The sequence below is a fragment of the Labrus bergylta genome, chromosome 8 (assembly GCF_963930695.1).
Source record: "Labrus bergylta chromosome 8, fLabBer1.1, whole genome shotgun sequence".
Lineage (NCBI taxonomy): Eukaryota > Metazoa > Chordata > Actinopteri > Labriformes > Labridae > Labrus > Labrus bergylta.
The window spans coordinates 32735979-32751824 of record NC_089202.1 but is presented as its reverse complement, the minus strand read 5'-3'; the positions used below and the strand labels follow the sequence as shown (position 1 = coordinate 32751824).

The 15846-nt window shown below is 40.9% G+C and overlaps 2 gene segments (V, D, J or C); one reads left to right on the top strand and one right to left on the bottom strand.

Annotated features, from left to right (window-relative positions):
* LOC136179782 (Ig kappa chain V region Mem5-like) overlaps positions 1 to 15846 on the bottom strand; it is an 80382-nt gene that overhangs the window by 6827 nt on the left and 57709 nt on the right.
* LOC136179783 (Ig kappa chain V region Mem5-like) overlaps positions 1 to 15846 on the top strand; it is a 76963-nt gene that overhangs the window by 13557 nt on the left and 47560 nt on the right.

The following is a 15846-nucleotide window of genomic DNA, read 5'->3' as shown; positions in this document are numbered from 1 at the left end:
CGTCACAAAATCCAAAGCTATATGAGACCACGGGCGGCCAGGCACTGGGAGAGGACGGAGGAGGCCAGCTGGCAGGCGATGAGAAGCCTTTCCTCGGGCACAGACTGTACAGGCCTTGACATACTCACGGGTGTCTGCCGTCATGGCGGGCCACCAGAAGGTTGGCAGGCAAACCGTGATGCGTGACACCACTGAAGTACGTGAGGACGGACAGAAACAGGTACAAACAAACGATCCGCGGGACCCCCACCGGGATCAGGGTTAGTGATGAGGGCGGTCCTAACCAGGGATTCAATATCCCAGGTTAACGAGCCTACCAGGCATGACGAAGGAAGGCTAGTGTCTGAGACTGCAGCTCTATTAATGTCATCCTGAAATTGTCTGGAGAGAGCGTCAGGCTTTACATTCTTACTTCCGGGCCGGTAAGTGAGGGTAAACTTAAACCGGCCAAAAAACAAAGCCCACCGGGATTGGTGAGAGTAACCCTAACCCTAACCCTAACCCTAAGCTTTTTGTGGTCAGTCCATACCGTGAAAGGTGTCGCAGCTCCCTCCAGCCAATGTCTTCATTCCTCCAGGGCCAGTTTGACAGCCAGCAACTCCCTGTTGCCAACATCGTAATTCCTCTCCGTCGGTGATAGTTTCTTGGAAAAGAAAGCACAGGGGTGTAATTTGTCATCACCTGCAGCTCTTTGTGACAGGACAGCTCCCACGCCAATATCCAATGCGTCCACCTCCACAACGAACTGGCGAGAGGGATCAGGCTGTACCAGGATGGGGGCTGGGGAGAACCGTCTCTTTTTTTTTTGTACTTTATTTTTCCAAAAGTAAATCACCAGTGTGACAAAATGAAAAGACATACGTAAAGCATACTATAAAAACAAAAACAAAACAATCAGACAAACCAGTCACGGGTATGTAAACCATCCCACTTAAATAATAACACTAGTATATAAATAAGCAATAACAAATAAACAAACAAACAAACACACAAGACAAAACAAAAACCCTGCTGCCCATGGTACGACCCCCGGTTCCACAACTGGGACCGATAACTTCAGATTAAGTTCAAGTAAATACAGTAGTAAGGCAAGGCAGTAGTAAGTAGTAAGCAAGGCAGTAAAAATTCATGTCAGATAAACAGTCAAATTAAAAAATGTCTTAGACATAATACGTGATTCATTCATACATAATTCATTGTGAAAGCATATTTAGAAATACAAGAAATAGCAATAAAAAAGTAACTGACAGTCGACTGTTTACAAAACATGATGACAATGACATCAACATAAATAAGTATATATACATAAAGAATAACTGCCTCTTGAGTTTCCCAAATGCCTCTTCTGCTGCAGCTGACCAGACAAAAGGAACAGACAGTGAAGTCAATGGGACTACTACTTGACTATAATTCCTCACAAAACGACGGTAGAAATGAGCAAACCCCAGAAACCTCTGGAGCTGTTTCCTTGAGGTGGGTTGAGGCCAATCCGTGACAGCTTGGACCTTAGCAGGATCCGTCCTCACCTGCCCACTCTCCAGGATGTACCCCAGGTAGGAGACAGAAGCAGCGTGAAACTCACACTTCTCCCCCTTCACATACAGTTTATTCTTACAACCTCTGAAGGACCTGCCGCACATGTACCACGTACTCCTCCAGGTTTTGGGAGAAAATCAAAATGTCATCTAGATAGACAAACACGGATCTGTTCAAAAAGTCTCTTAAAACGTCATTCACCATGGCTTGGAACACAGCAGGAGCATTGGTTAGGCCAAACGGCATGACTAAATACTCAAAGTGGCCTAAAGGAGTGTTGAAGGCAGTCTTCCATTCATCGCCCTCCTTTATGTGCACCAAGTGATAGGCATTGCGCAGGTCCAACTTAGTGAAGATAGTGGCTTCATGCAGGGGTTCAAAAGCAGAGTTAATGAGAGGCAGAGGATACTTGTTCTTGATAGTAATGTTGTTTAAGCCACGGAAATCTATGCAGGGTCTCAAGGTTTTATCCTTCTTGTCCACAAAGAAAAATCCTGCCACCCGGGGGAGAAGAAGATGGTCGGATAATACCTGAGTTTAGAGACTCTGTGATGTAGTTCTCCATGGCTCCACGTTCCGGGGCAGAGAGGTTGTAGAGCCTGCTTGTTGGTAGAGGGGCTCCCGGTAACAGTTCTATGGAGCAGTCGTAAGGCCTGTGAGGGGGTAATGACAACGCTCTCTGCTTGCTGAAAACCTCAGCAAGGTCGTGATACACTGAAGGCACAGAGGAAACGTCAATGGGTTCTGGTGGAGCAGCACTGATAATATCAGAACACAGAGGCTGAGCAGACTTTAAACATTTAGAATGGCAGAAAGAACTCCAGCTAACTATCTTACCGGCAGCCCAATCAATAACCGGATTGTGAATCTGAAGCCAGGGTAGGCCGAGCACTAAGGGAGCATTTGAAGAGTGCATAATGTGGAAAGTCAATCTTTCACGGTGGTTGCCAGCTAACAAGAGAGAAAGTGGCTCGGTCTGATGAGTGATGGTAGCTAGCCAGTCCCCATTTAACGGACAGAGGTGTATCAATGAGATCAGTAATAAGCTGGGCTTCTTTAACAAACATAGAATCGAGGATGTTAGAGTCTGAGCCAGAATCAACAAGAGCCTAAAACTTATAAGAATTACCATTTACAAGTAAGCAAGCGTCTAAGTGTATGCGTCTTCGAGGTAAACTAGGAACTACAGTGCTACTCACCAGAACCTCGTCTGTGACTGGTGAGGTGTTTAAACGCTGGGGGCAGGCAGCAATCATGTGTCCAGAGTTTTTCTTGAAAACGCCTGTTGCGCTCAGCTGGGTTTAGGTGATTCTGTCCCAACTGCATGGGTTCCTCGTTCGGCTAGCGTCCGAAATTCCACGGAGTAATTAGCTGCACTAAGGGAGCCCTGACGTAGGTTAAGTAACTGGTTGCTAGAGTCACAGCTGGTAACAGGGTGGTCAAAAACAGATGTCATGTCTGAAACAAACTGGTCAAAGGTAGCATTAGCAGTAAGTGGGCTATGCCAAAAAGCTGTACCCCAAGACCTAGCCCTTCCCGTGAGCAGACCCAGTACGTAAGCTATTTTAGCTCCATCGCTAAAATAGGTCAGAGATTGCAACTCGAACACCAGAGAACATTGAACTAGAAATGACCTCCAGTCCCCTAAATTACCGTGGTAACGTTCAGGGGCTGGGACAAAAGGCTCACAGGGTTGAAAAGCACCGACAGGTACTCCCGGAGGAGGTTCTGAGACAGGTACAGGCTGTGGGTTAATCTGTAGCTGCCTTTCAACACGAGAGAGACCGGAGGGTAGTTAAATCCACTTAATATTTTCAAAATGTGTACAATTTTAAATTCTGTTTTTAATTTGTTGCAGAAGAACATTTTAATTAACAATAAAAGCAAATAACAAAATTACATTTTTATTCTGTTTAATTTCAGAAGTTTTAACTTCAAACAGAGAAACAGATTTAAATTTACCTTTAGATGTTAAGAATGAAAAGCCTCATCGAAAATAAACCGTACACTGAAAGTAATTATTGAAAGTAGAGGTCTTAATCAGCGCTGATAGGACATTTTACAACCTCACGGCGGAATCTGGCTCCAATAGTGGCCAATGGCGACTTTTTCCTCCCTCAAACTATCAGAATTATATCGGCCTTAAAAAAACAAGTGTTGGTCGACCTATAATTGAAAGGACAATAACATTGGTCTTAAATAAACTGCAATATTTGGATCTGTGCTTACAAGTACGTAGCCCATTTGTTGAACGTGGAGTACGCTTTTGATAAAGATGGTGCACTAGTTAATGTCTGTGATATATTCTACATATATATATATACACAGTAAACTGTAGTGGCATGCTGTTATGTTGATTTGATTGTCTACAGATTGCTCCTCTGCTGTCTGGCATGAGCCACTGCTCACGTCAGCTGTGTGGCTGCTCTATTGTTTAAATGGGCGCTGAAAAGAATAGCAAGGCACACACTGCGACCTGGCCACAAGTGCTTCCTTTTTAATTGTACAGCCAAAGTAAAATAATGAACATTAATTGAGCCCATTTTAAAAATATTTTTATAGTCTTTTCAGTTTATGTCAAGCCATTAACCAATAATGCAGATATTGAGATTGTTTCGTAAAAAAAGAAGTACAAGTCTTTGAAACACTGAAAAAGTTAGTAGCATTTGATTTTACCAGTGACGCAAAAATGGTCATTTTGCGTCACTGGAAGCTCCTTTTCAGACTCAGAAATACAAAGATTTCCCATCTCAGGGGAAAATGAGGGTGGGTTGCATGACCATTCAAAAATACTACCAGGTTTCTAATGATACAAAGATTAATGCAAATGGGTGAAGTATCCCTTTAATTACAAACTAATGATGATTGTGTGTGTGGGTGTGTGTGTGTTTGAATATTTTCTACTGTACTTGTGTAGGTATATAAATACATGTGTGTATATGTATATATTTGTTTTTATTCTATATAATTCCCAGGGGTGCAAACTCATCAGGAATGAAAAGGTGACATGAATCCAAACCCCCTGGGGGGGGTCAGGGGGCATGCCCCCCCCCCAGGAAGATTTTTATTTTTAAATATCAGCTTTAAAATGTGAATTTACAGACAATTTTATCATTCAGACCTACTGAAGAAGCAGTGCAAACAATAAGAAAAACACAATTGCTTGTCTATATCTATGTTCTGTTCTAACTTTTTGATAAAGTTTCAGTGAAACATGAAGAACCCCATGATGCTCCCAACCTTCAGTCCCTTTTTATAAATGAGATGAATTTGCAGAACAGGGCTTACCATGTTCCACTAAGGGGTGACGTGAAGGACAGTCACTATGCAAGTACCTCTCAGGGCAGAGTCTGAGAGAACATAATACAGTCATCAAGTATGACAATATCATTAAATGTGTAACAGTATCAATATATGAACCTGATGTTTATCTCCTGCTGATTCTCATTAAGTTTATATTCCCTCTCTTACGTGTTGACCAGCTGTCACTTTAATGTTTCCTGAGATAATAATGAACCAGAAAGCTGTATGAAGTTACCTTCAAGCTAGCACACATGTCTCTCTCTCTTTACCTCTCTCTACCAAACAGTAAATATGATCAGACAGGATGTTTAACAGAAAGGCTGGCTTGCTAGCCAGACTCCAAATCTTCCCACAGTGTTTTCATGGAAAAATAACGTTATGTACTGCACATGGCGACCGATTGAATCAGGTTCCAGGCTTCTTGCGGTCGGCGCGGCGATATTGCACAATCGCGGTCGGCGCGAGAATGGTCCACAGAGTGTCTGAGCGCCCAGCCGCGCACCTCCAAGATTTTTCTAACAACGCGGACGGGTTCGTGTCGACAGCGTTGCAATGATTGGCTACAGGGCCTGGAAGTACTTTCTGCAGGCCATGTTGAGCAATCAGACCGCTCTGACCGCAATCAGTATGAAACCACTCGACGTTAGCGGGACCGTGCTCGCCGGCCGCAAGAAGCATGACAGCTCACGTCACAGATTTACCCCCCACAACCCCCAAATATTTTTATTGCAGATCTAAATGAATCACACTGGCCAGCTGTCGTGTGCTCATCAATGTGCCGAGTGTCGCGCCTGAGCGCCACAGAGGTGACAGCTCACACCTCCTGCACAATGTATGACAATTCATCTTCAGAAGACGAAGGAAAGAGAGGCCCTGTTTAATGCTCGTATTCAAATTAGTTTTCAACACATTTTGAATCAGCTAAAAATCTGCCATTTTCTCAGAACATTTCCATAGAGAGCCACTTTGCATCAGCAGCACCATGCTCCAGTGCTCTGGGAGACTTTATAGTCCTGACAGTTGAACACTGGATGACTGACAGCTGTCCTTCATCACAACAGAAATCCTCGTCCTCATCATCAAAAACATGACTTTGATGTGCGTCCTCATCTGGACTCTCCTCCTCTGCTGCTGCTTCACAGGTAAAGTCCAGAGAATCAAACTCCTCTCCTCTATGAACATCCGTCCCTCTGAAATGAAGCCCACTAAACCCTGATGCTGCTTTCTGTTTTTGTCTCTGTATCCTCAGAGTCCAGAGGACAGGTCACAGTGACTCAGCCTGCAGCAGTGAGCTCTGCTCTGGGAGCCTCCGTCTCCATCTCATGTAGAACCAGTCAGAATGTTTATGGCAGTGACCGTTTAGCCTGGTACCAACAGAAAGATGGAGGAACTCCTAAACTCCTCATTTACTATGTTAGCACTCGAGCATCAGGGATTCCAGATCGTTTTTCAGGCAGTGGATCAAACTCTGCCTTCACTCTGACCATCAGTGGAGTCCAGACTGAAGATGCAGCAGTTTACTACTGTCAGAGTTATCATGAAATCAGCAGTCAGTATGTGTTCACACAGTGAAAAAGCGTCGTACAAAAACCTCCCTCAGTCAGACTGAACAGAAACTGAACTGACTGCTGCAGCTGGAAGTTTCTGCAGAGACTGACACACTTCACTGAGGACACACACACACACACACACACACACACACACACACACACACACACACACACACACACACACACACACACATACACACACACACACACACACACACACACACACACACACACACACACACACACACACCATGTAACTTTCACAGAGGGAGAATTAAAATCGGCTCCTGTTAGATGCCATCCTGATCTGTAACACGTCCTCCTCATCCTCTTCTCCTTCAGACCCTAATCTGATCAATAATCAAATCAGACGTTCTGCTTTCACTCCTCTTTTATTGAACAGACTGTTTCATCAACACCTGCAGTTCACAGAAGAACACCACTTCCATCAAAGACCAGAATAAACACACCATCTTTTAAATATCAAACATTTTCAGCCCACTTCTCCCCCCTCTTTACTCACCATGATGGTGACGTATCATTGCCGTCTTGGTTAGGACACATTAGTTGCACATTACTGCCACCTTGTGGTTGTGGACTGTTGATTGAGAAGTATTAATGCACTTATTCAAATAGGATCAAAGGGGAGAAATATGTGGAATGATAAACAGAATCAAGATGAAATCAAACTCTCTCTATGTGATCTGTTCATGATAGATATTAAAACAGTTATGTCACACATCTTTTCATAGTGTCGGCACATTCTTCCAACTTATACTGAACTATTTTTTGACAAGGTTACCAATTATCCATGGCGTTGAAAACAGTGGAGAGCAATAGACAAGTCATCCCACAAGTAAGTAGAATTATTTAAAGGTAGAATATTCTGTATAATCCACTTCACCACATGTTCCTCTAACTCTAACATGTGTCTCTAGTTCGTCTACAAACCCCCCAATGATGAGAAAAGTCCATCCTCTCCGTCTTCTGCCTGCTCCACTTTTCAGAAAATGTGTGCTCAAACAGGCCGTTTGGAGATTTTCCCTTCATGACATCACAAAGGGCAGTAGCCCCTCCCCCAGGTGGGTGACACTCCCACAGCTAGGTGTTTGTTCTGCCCTCTGAGTCTGCCTTCTCACCGTAAACAATAGGACATGGAGTGAGAAAGACAGAGTACACCCGAGCCCTTCCAGAGAGGGGGCGTGGTCAGACACAGCTCATTTACATATTTTAAGGTACAGACACAGAAACAGCCTGTTCTGAGCAGGGCTGAAATAGAGGGGTTTATAGACATGATCAAATACAGGATCAGAGTGGATTTAGAACAAGAAACTTCACACACATGTTTTGGTGAGTTCTGGGAATTATTTAGACTGAAGAAGAGGAGGAGAATATGTGAACTTAAAAGAGGATGTTGGCTTTTGGGGGAGCATAAAGTAAGACTTGAAACAGGTACCAATATTGTTTGACTTTTTTTTGGCAGGTGGGCTTTCTGTGCCTTTATCGTAGAGATAGGAAAGTGGATAACGTCGGAAATCAGTGAAACAATATGATGGAAAGGAGCCACATGTTGGCTTCGAACCTGGGCCGTACATGGGGCGAGCGCACTAACCACTACGCCAGCTGTGCCCAATTTTGTTTGATTTTTACTGATAACTTATCCAAGTAAAAAATTGTGTTTTCATGACAACCAAACTAGGACTTCAGGTTCCGGTTCAGGAGACTGTATCTGTGGGCAGATTTGTTTTGCAGCCAGCAAAGCGACGTCCATCATGACAGACAATATGAAACAGATGTAACAAGAAACAACACAATGAAGAGAAGGACAACAATTTAAATTGTATTTATTGAATTAGGACATTGCACATGAATCAGCAAATCCCATCAAAGTCAATATGCCGGAATTAGCACAAAAGCTACATTTCATCTGTAGTCCCTGAAGGCAGGTACGAACAAAAAACACAAAATACATTTACAATTACAGGACAGCAAACAAAAGAACTCACAGACAATTTTACAAACAAAAATGGACATGATTGTGAGATAAGAAATAACAGACCAACATGATAAAAAAGCCTATAAAATATATTAATAAAGAACATAAAAATAATAAAAGTACTTAAGGTTTCACCAATCAGGGCTGATAAGAGAAATAAATATCAGCCAATAAGATCAATAAAAAATCAGAATTAAACATTTGAATTAAGCAACACTCGTATGATGAAGATCAACTTCATGAACTTTTTAAGACCAACATGATTCAGCTTGGAGCCTCCAGCAGGGTCATCAAAGGTCACAAGCTGAAACGTGTCATATTAACTTAATAAGATAAGACAAGATAAGATAGATAAGATGAACTGTATTGTCCCAGTGGGAAATTTGCCTTGGACTTCATCAAATTGATCTTCGTACTACAAGTGCTGCTGGAGCCTTTTACCCTCTCCAAGCCTTTCAGCTGAACTGTAGGTATGATTCTCTGCCAATCACAGACACACACAGAGGCAGACTGACAGACAGACTATAAGAAATCTGTTTTTAAAGGGATCAGCAGAATGGACGGGGATGAGCACATTCTGACATAAAGCAGCTAAGTGAGAAGACAGCTGGTTTCCCATCAGTTTAAAATGTCGACATCATTAAATTGTACAGACCTAATCTGTGTAAGCGGACTTCAGGTTTTAAAACAGCTTCCAGCAGTCTGTGTTGTCTCTCATTTTCCTCTTTTGATTGACAGATTTCCTCCTCATATTCTGCTATGGTTCTTTCAAACAGATCAAATATCTCTTCAGCAGCAGCAGTCAGTCTCTGGTTGATGAAAGATCTCAGTGTTTTAGCTTTAGACATTTTCACACACGGACAGAAGCTTTTTATTCACACACATCATTTAAAACCGGTATCTGATTTGAGCTTTGTTCCAGCTTGTTCCAGCTAGTTCCAGCTTGCAAGCTAAGCTAACTTCATTAGCTTGGAGTTTCAGGTTTCCGATCTACACCCCCTACAGATAGGTGGCGGTAATGCACCAATACGTTGTTAGCCAACCGCCAGAAAACAACAACAAATAGAAGAAGAGCAAGACTCGATCCAGGGCTCTTCATAGCAGTGTCATCTGTTTTAGTGTTTAAATGAAATCCTGCTGACTTTCAAAGAAGCTTATGTCTATAAACGTGAGTGTGTCCGGTAGTTTGTCCTTCGGAGGGCAGTAATATACCCACAAGAAGAAGAAGAAGACGCGTATGGAGTTAGCTTAGCATGCTAGCTGGGACACAAACGTGATTAAAGCGACGAAGCTAACGCCAGATAGGCTACTATTTTTTTTCGCTGTGTGTGTTTAGAAAAAGCTGCTCTGCTCGTGTGTGAAAATGTCTAAAGTCCAAACACTGAGATCTTTCATCAACCAGAGACTGACTGCTGCTGCTGAAGAGATATTTGATCTGTTTGAAAGAACCATAGCAGAATATGAGGAGCAATTTCGTCGATCAAAAGAAGAAAACGAGCGACAACCCAGACTGCTGGAAGCTGTTTCCAACCCTGAAGTCCGCTTACACAAATATGGTTCCTGTAGTTTATTGTTAGTGTTGATTTAAAACGATGAGAAGCAAGCTACATTCTCACATAACTGTTAGATATGTTGTGATGTGCTGATTTTCTTTGGACACAGATCGGGAGTTTCAGAGGTTAAATCCAACTAAATTCCCCAGAATTAAATTATAGCAGTCCCTTTGAATTCATATCACCATGGAAACCTTTCATTCTCACTCACAGTTGTCTGAGATGAGCTAATAAGTGGATTTTGACACTCACACGGTCTGTCTCTCTCTCTTCCTTCCACATACACATAAAGTGAGACGTCAGTGTCTTCATTTTACATTAATCACTTCTTAACACCATCGTCATTACCATCATCATCATCAACAATATCTAAACCATCATCATCAGGTCGTAGGTACTTATAAAGAGCTGGGTCTTTAGCTTTTTCTTAAAGGTGCAGAGGGACTCTGCAGATCACATGGAGTTTGGAAGTTCATTCCACCACCGGGGGGCGACAGAGGAGAAGAGTCTAGTCAGAGACTTAGGACCCTGTTGTGAAGGTTGGATCAGACGCCTTTCATTGGCAGAGCGTAGTGGGGGGGAGGGAGTGTAGACCTGGATCAGAGAGTAAACCAAAAAAAAAAAGAAAAAAAAAAAGTTTTTAGTGTTTTATACAGAAGAAGAATGTATTATGAACCTCCAGGCCAAATTTCAGCAACGAAAAAGACCTATAAGTTTATAAAATGAAGCTTCAAAATCATGAAAAATGTAGCTGTTCTCTCTCCTCTGGGATGATGTGGGCGTGTCCATGGAATGCGCCGAAGCCACGCCCACTCACGGAGAGACGTTCCCTTCTCAACTGTCAAAAATGTAAAAGACCTGACAATGGAGGCCTCAGCTCCTCTATCAGACCTGTCTGTCACAGAATGGTATTTTTGTTTCTCCTTCATCTTGGTTTAGTCTAGTAATGTGTAATGGAAGCCTGTTTCTCAATAGCATAGCTAGCCAAATGAAATAAGATAAGCTAACCACAATAAACTAATATGTAACTTTACCACTTTCTGCCTTGCATTTATTTATGAACCAGGCAGCCATCCTCACACTATAATTGCTTTTGATTTGTTTTACTATTTGGTCAAGTTTAACATTTTTGTGATCAATAATAAGGGAAAACTAGTGCTCCATTTACAGCCTTCTGTTGAACCTGTTTTTTTATTTAGTCAGCTACACGCTTATCCATCAAAACTGATGAGTCATCAAAACATTCACCCCCCCCCCCCGTACAGTGTGTGTCCCTGAGGACAATCATTGTTTTTGTACCAGGCTGTAAACATGTTTAGTTCATGTTTTATTCAACAAATTATTGTATGTATATGAACTCCTTTGTCTCTACTTATGAATATACATTTTAATTATTTTTACCTTTTTTTTAACCAAATACTAATGCAGTTAATTTCTGATTGGGTAGGAAGAGTATTTACCTTTATAATTAAAGACAACTACCAGTAATGTCCCTGACAACTAAGCTACAATAAGTTTTAGAGCATGTTTTAGAGAAGGCACCGTCACAGAAACCCTCACATACCTGCTGCAACAACAGACAAAAGTAGCAGACAGAGTGGAATATCTGGAAAATAAATCTCGACAGCTGAATATAAGAATCTACCAGGTGAAAGAAGGGAGTGAAGGACCATGATTATTCCGCTAAACTGCAGCAGGAGAGGCGTCTCTATGCGCCCATCAGAAAACAACTCAAAGAGAAACAGGTGAAATCCCATGTTATATATCCATCTAAGCTGAAGGTAATTTTTGAAGATGGCATCCAAACTTACGCCACTGCCAACGAAGCAAGGCGGGCTCTCATCCAGAGGGGTATCATCAACGGAGACCAGCTGCAGGCGCACCCGGCGCAGGTGTTTACCGCCAACAACGAAAAATGGGCAACGCAACGTTCAAGGAACCAGAGACAGCATCGTAAGAACTGAAGTAAACCGGATGCTCTGCTTCAAGTTCTAGCAAGTACTTTCTAAACAAACTGACTGAGAGCCTCGTTAACAAAACGGAACACTTACAACGAGTTGGGGATAAATTTGTTTCTGTTTGGGTGCAGATATTAAGGTGCATCTAGCCTTCACTAAAGTAGCCTAAATCTGCCAACTGGGCCTTTTTCTATATTTGTTCAAGACAGCACTTGGTCATTCTCTAACAAATGACTACAGGTTGCCACTCCTGACTGTAAAATATTTGCTATCTAAAGTATCAGGAGTAACTTCCTTTTTGTTTTTTGTTTTTTGTTCTGTTGGTTTGTTTCTTTTTTTTTGGAGGTGTGTCTTAGTTTGTTTTGACTTTGCCAGATATACCTGTAGACCATTATTTCAAATATTTAAATAGATTGATTCTATACTAACATACATTACAGGCCCGAATAGGAGTTGCCTAATGTTGTTGAGTTCTTATGTTGCAATAATTACTGTGGCTACTATAAAGTATTTTACTTGTAAAATGAGGCTCCTCTTTCTATTATTAGGAATAAAAACTCAGTTCCCTGACAGTAAACTACTCTGAATATAGAGGGGGTCCAACGGGAGTCTTTGGTGTTGAGCGTCTAATGCCATCACCAAATTACTTAGGGTATTTCTCTCAAAGCATGGGGTTGAGATGCAGGGGAGGGAGGGAGGGAGCATGTTCATGTGTATGTAAATATTTTATGGTTTTTTTTGTGTGTATCTTTTCTGTTAAAGGGCGGTCAAAAGTTGATAAATACAATGTCACATCTAGTAATGAGTAGAGATAGCACAATACATCTCATGACTTGAAACGTCAGAGATCGGATAAACCAGCCTATTAAAAGAAAATAAATACTGAACTTCGCTAAAAGTAAAAATTGTCAAATATTATTTCTGCAGGAAACTCATATTCTCCAACAAGAAGCTATGAAACTGAGAAGGGAATGGGTTGGCCAAGTGTCATCCAGCACATATGATACCAAAAGTAGAGGGGTGGTAACTCTTTTTCACAAAAAACTTAACTTTATCATCACACAAAATATAAGTGACGCTTATGGGAGGTATGCCATTACTGTTGGTTCTCTTAACAACATCCAAATGGCATTTATTAATATTTATGCGCCCCCCAATTCTGATGGTACTGTGTTCCATGAAATTAATAACCACATCTCAGCGCTGGGAGATATCCCTATCGTGATGGGGGGGGATTTTAACATTGTATTGGATAAAGTTATTGATAAATCGCCCTCTGCTCCAAGCAAAAGTAGAAATAAAGCTGAAAAAGCTTTGAATACTCTGATGAAAGACCAAGCATTAGTGGATATATGGAGATTAACACATCCGACAGAGAAAGATTACACTTTCTATTCAATACCCCACAATTCACACTCCAGATTGGACTACTTCTTGGTGAGCAAGCCTTGGGTGGACAATACTCTGACTTGCAGTATAGGGAGTCGGCATATCTCAGACCACAGTATATGGTCGGCACTTGCGTTTGTATGTATATACTGTATAAGTGCACTTTGAGTGTGTGTATTCATGTATGTGTGAGGATGGGTATATGTATGTGAGTAAGTGCTTGTATATATATGTGTATGTGTAAGTATTTAGAGACATATATAAACAGGCAGGAATTTATAAAATACTGTATTCTCTTACTAAAAATGTATACAGGAAAATCAATCGCTCTTTAAAATGTGGAACATTGACAACATATCATGTCACAAGGAGGTTTACACCAGACCAACCCTTTTAAATATTTGTGAATATTTTGCATGTGGTCCTGTTATCTATGGCACCAATAAGGGGCTTGTCAGTCCCTAGTTTATTTCTGACGACATGAAAATAATTTAGGATAACATGGATGCATGAATTGTATTCTTCATTTTTGTAAAGCGCATGCCTTTTGATACTTGCTTTAGATACAAAAACCCTTCCTTTATCTCTAATAATGTAAAGTGGAGAGATTTCTGCTCTTTCTGTTCCAATATCTGCCACAAGAAGTCCCCATATACAAATTTAAAACAATCAAAATCAAGATTCAACCAGAGTAAATTACATTAATTACGTGTGATTAGAAAAATGTTTAAAAATCATTCAGAAATGTGGTCTTCCTCGATCAATATCACATAATATCGTCTAGTTTACCCATCTAAACTATACAAATGATGTGCTTTATCATTGAATATAGAAGAGTTTTAATGTTAACAATTAAGGGAAGTATTAAAAAGCAGATCATTTATATTTATCAAATATATCAAAAAGAACCAATGGATTACAGTTTTAAGAGGTTAAGAAATGGGAACTAGCAGGAGCGTCCACTCATATCTTCTGAGACATTCCTAACTTATAAAACTATATTGGCAAACAAAAACAATATGGAATATATATGAGGAATAATATGGAATTCATAAGAACAACAGGTTGACTTGTAATGAGGTTTATTGCAGAGGAAGGGAGATGAGACGATGATTCACAAGGTCTGCAGAGTGAAAGGGAGACGGCTGATCAGAGCAGAGTTGCGATGTGAGCCTGGTTGATTGAGAGGCTTTGAATCCAAGAAGGCAGGTGGGTGAACCTAAAGTAAAAGAAAAACAGGATGAATATCAGAACAAAACTCGCACAAGAAAGTATTTAAAAGTCTATCAAAAACTACGCCTGAACCGTATTCTACCGTAGCTGAAAGAACGATCTGGCGAGTGGATTGAGAGCCGGGGTATATATACTGTTGAGTTGATGAGTTGATGGAGAGTAGGTGTGCACGTCTGAGGAGTTAGATGGAATGAACAGCAATCTTTCAGCCACAGAGTGTTAATTGGATCATCGCGCCCACAGAAAGACAGCCATGACACTCCCTAGTGTCCTACATCGTACTACATGAGAGAGAAAATAAGTTAATAACACTGGTTTTAAACATTTAGTACGGCCTGTCTTGGTTGAAAGCCCACTCACCACGACAAGGTGCAGGCTAAGAGTAGGAACATATAACACGACAAACGTACAAGAAACTATAAAACAACGAAGAGAAAACATACAACAACAATGGAAAACATATGTACAGTTACTGAACCTGAGGGTAAGCAAAGGGGATAAAATTAACAACAAAGTAAATCAGGAAATACAGCAAGAGTATGTCAAAAATACCCCCCCCCCCCTTAACTCCAAACCTTTAACTATGAACTCCACATATTCATGTATCTTACAACAACAAGGTAACAGTAACATTTTCATACATTTTAACATTTTGTAATCTCCCACTGAACATGATTAATAGATGAACATCATCTTAGTTCATGCAGACTCTCAAAGACATTGACCAGTCATTCATGTGTTCACTTTTTATCTGACATTGGCTTTACGTAGTGGTGAGGTGAGGTTTCTCTGTAAAGGTTCTATGTACAATTTTGAGAATGATATTTTTTGTATTTTTTAAAAGTTTGTCTTGGAGTAGCATCCCAGCAGATTTTTAATGGAAAAGTTGGGCCCCGTTCATGCAGGCTCCAACTGATAATCATCGTTGTAATCGGTGGGTTTCTCTGAAAAAAGGAGTCTTTTCAGTCTTTTCAGGCTCTAAGTTCAATTCATTAGTGAGACAACATGTACACTTGATTAACGGCAGACATTGAAAGTTACTTGTGCCCCGTTCATGCAGGCTCCAAGTAACAGTTTCAGTGTTGTTCTAAAGCATTATTATACTTACCATTTCCTGTGTTCTAGCAAGAAAAAACATCAAAAAGAATTTGGCTACATTCTGATATGCAATAAATAGAACGTTTTGTACAATAATAGAAAAATATAGACAAATATACACATGTACACACAAAGAAAGAAATGCAGGAAGAAGAACACACACTACAGGAATAGAAACAGATAAAACTATATATATATATATATATATATATATATATATATATATATAT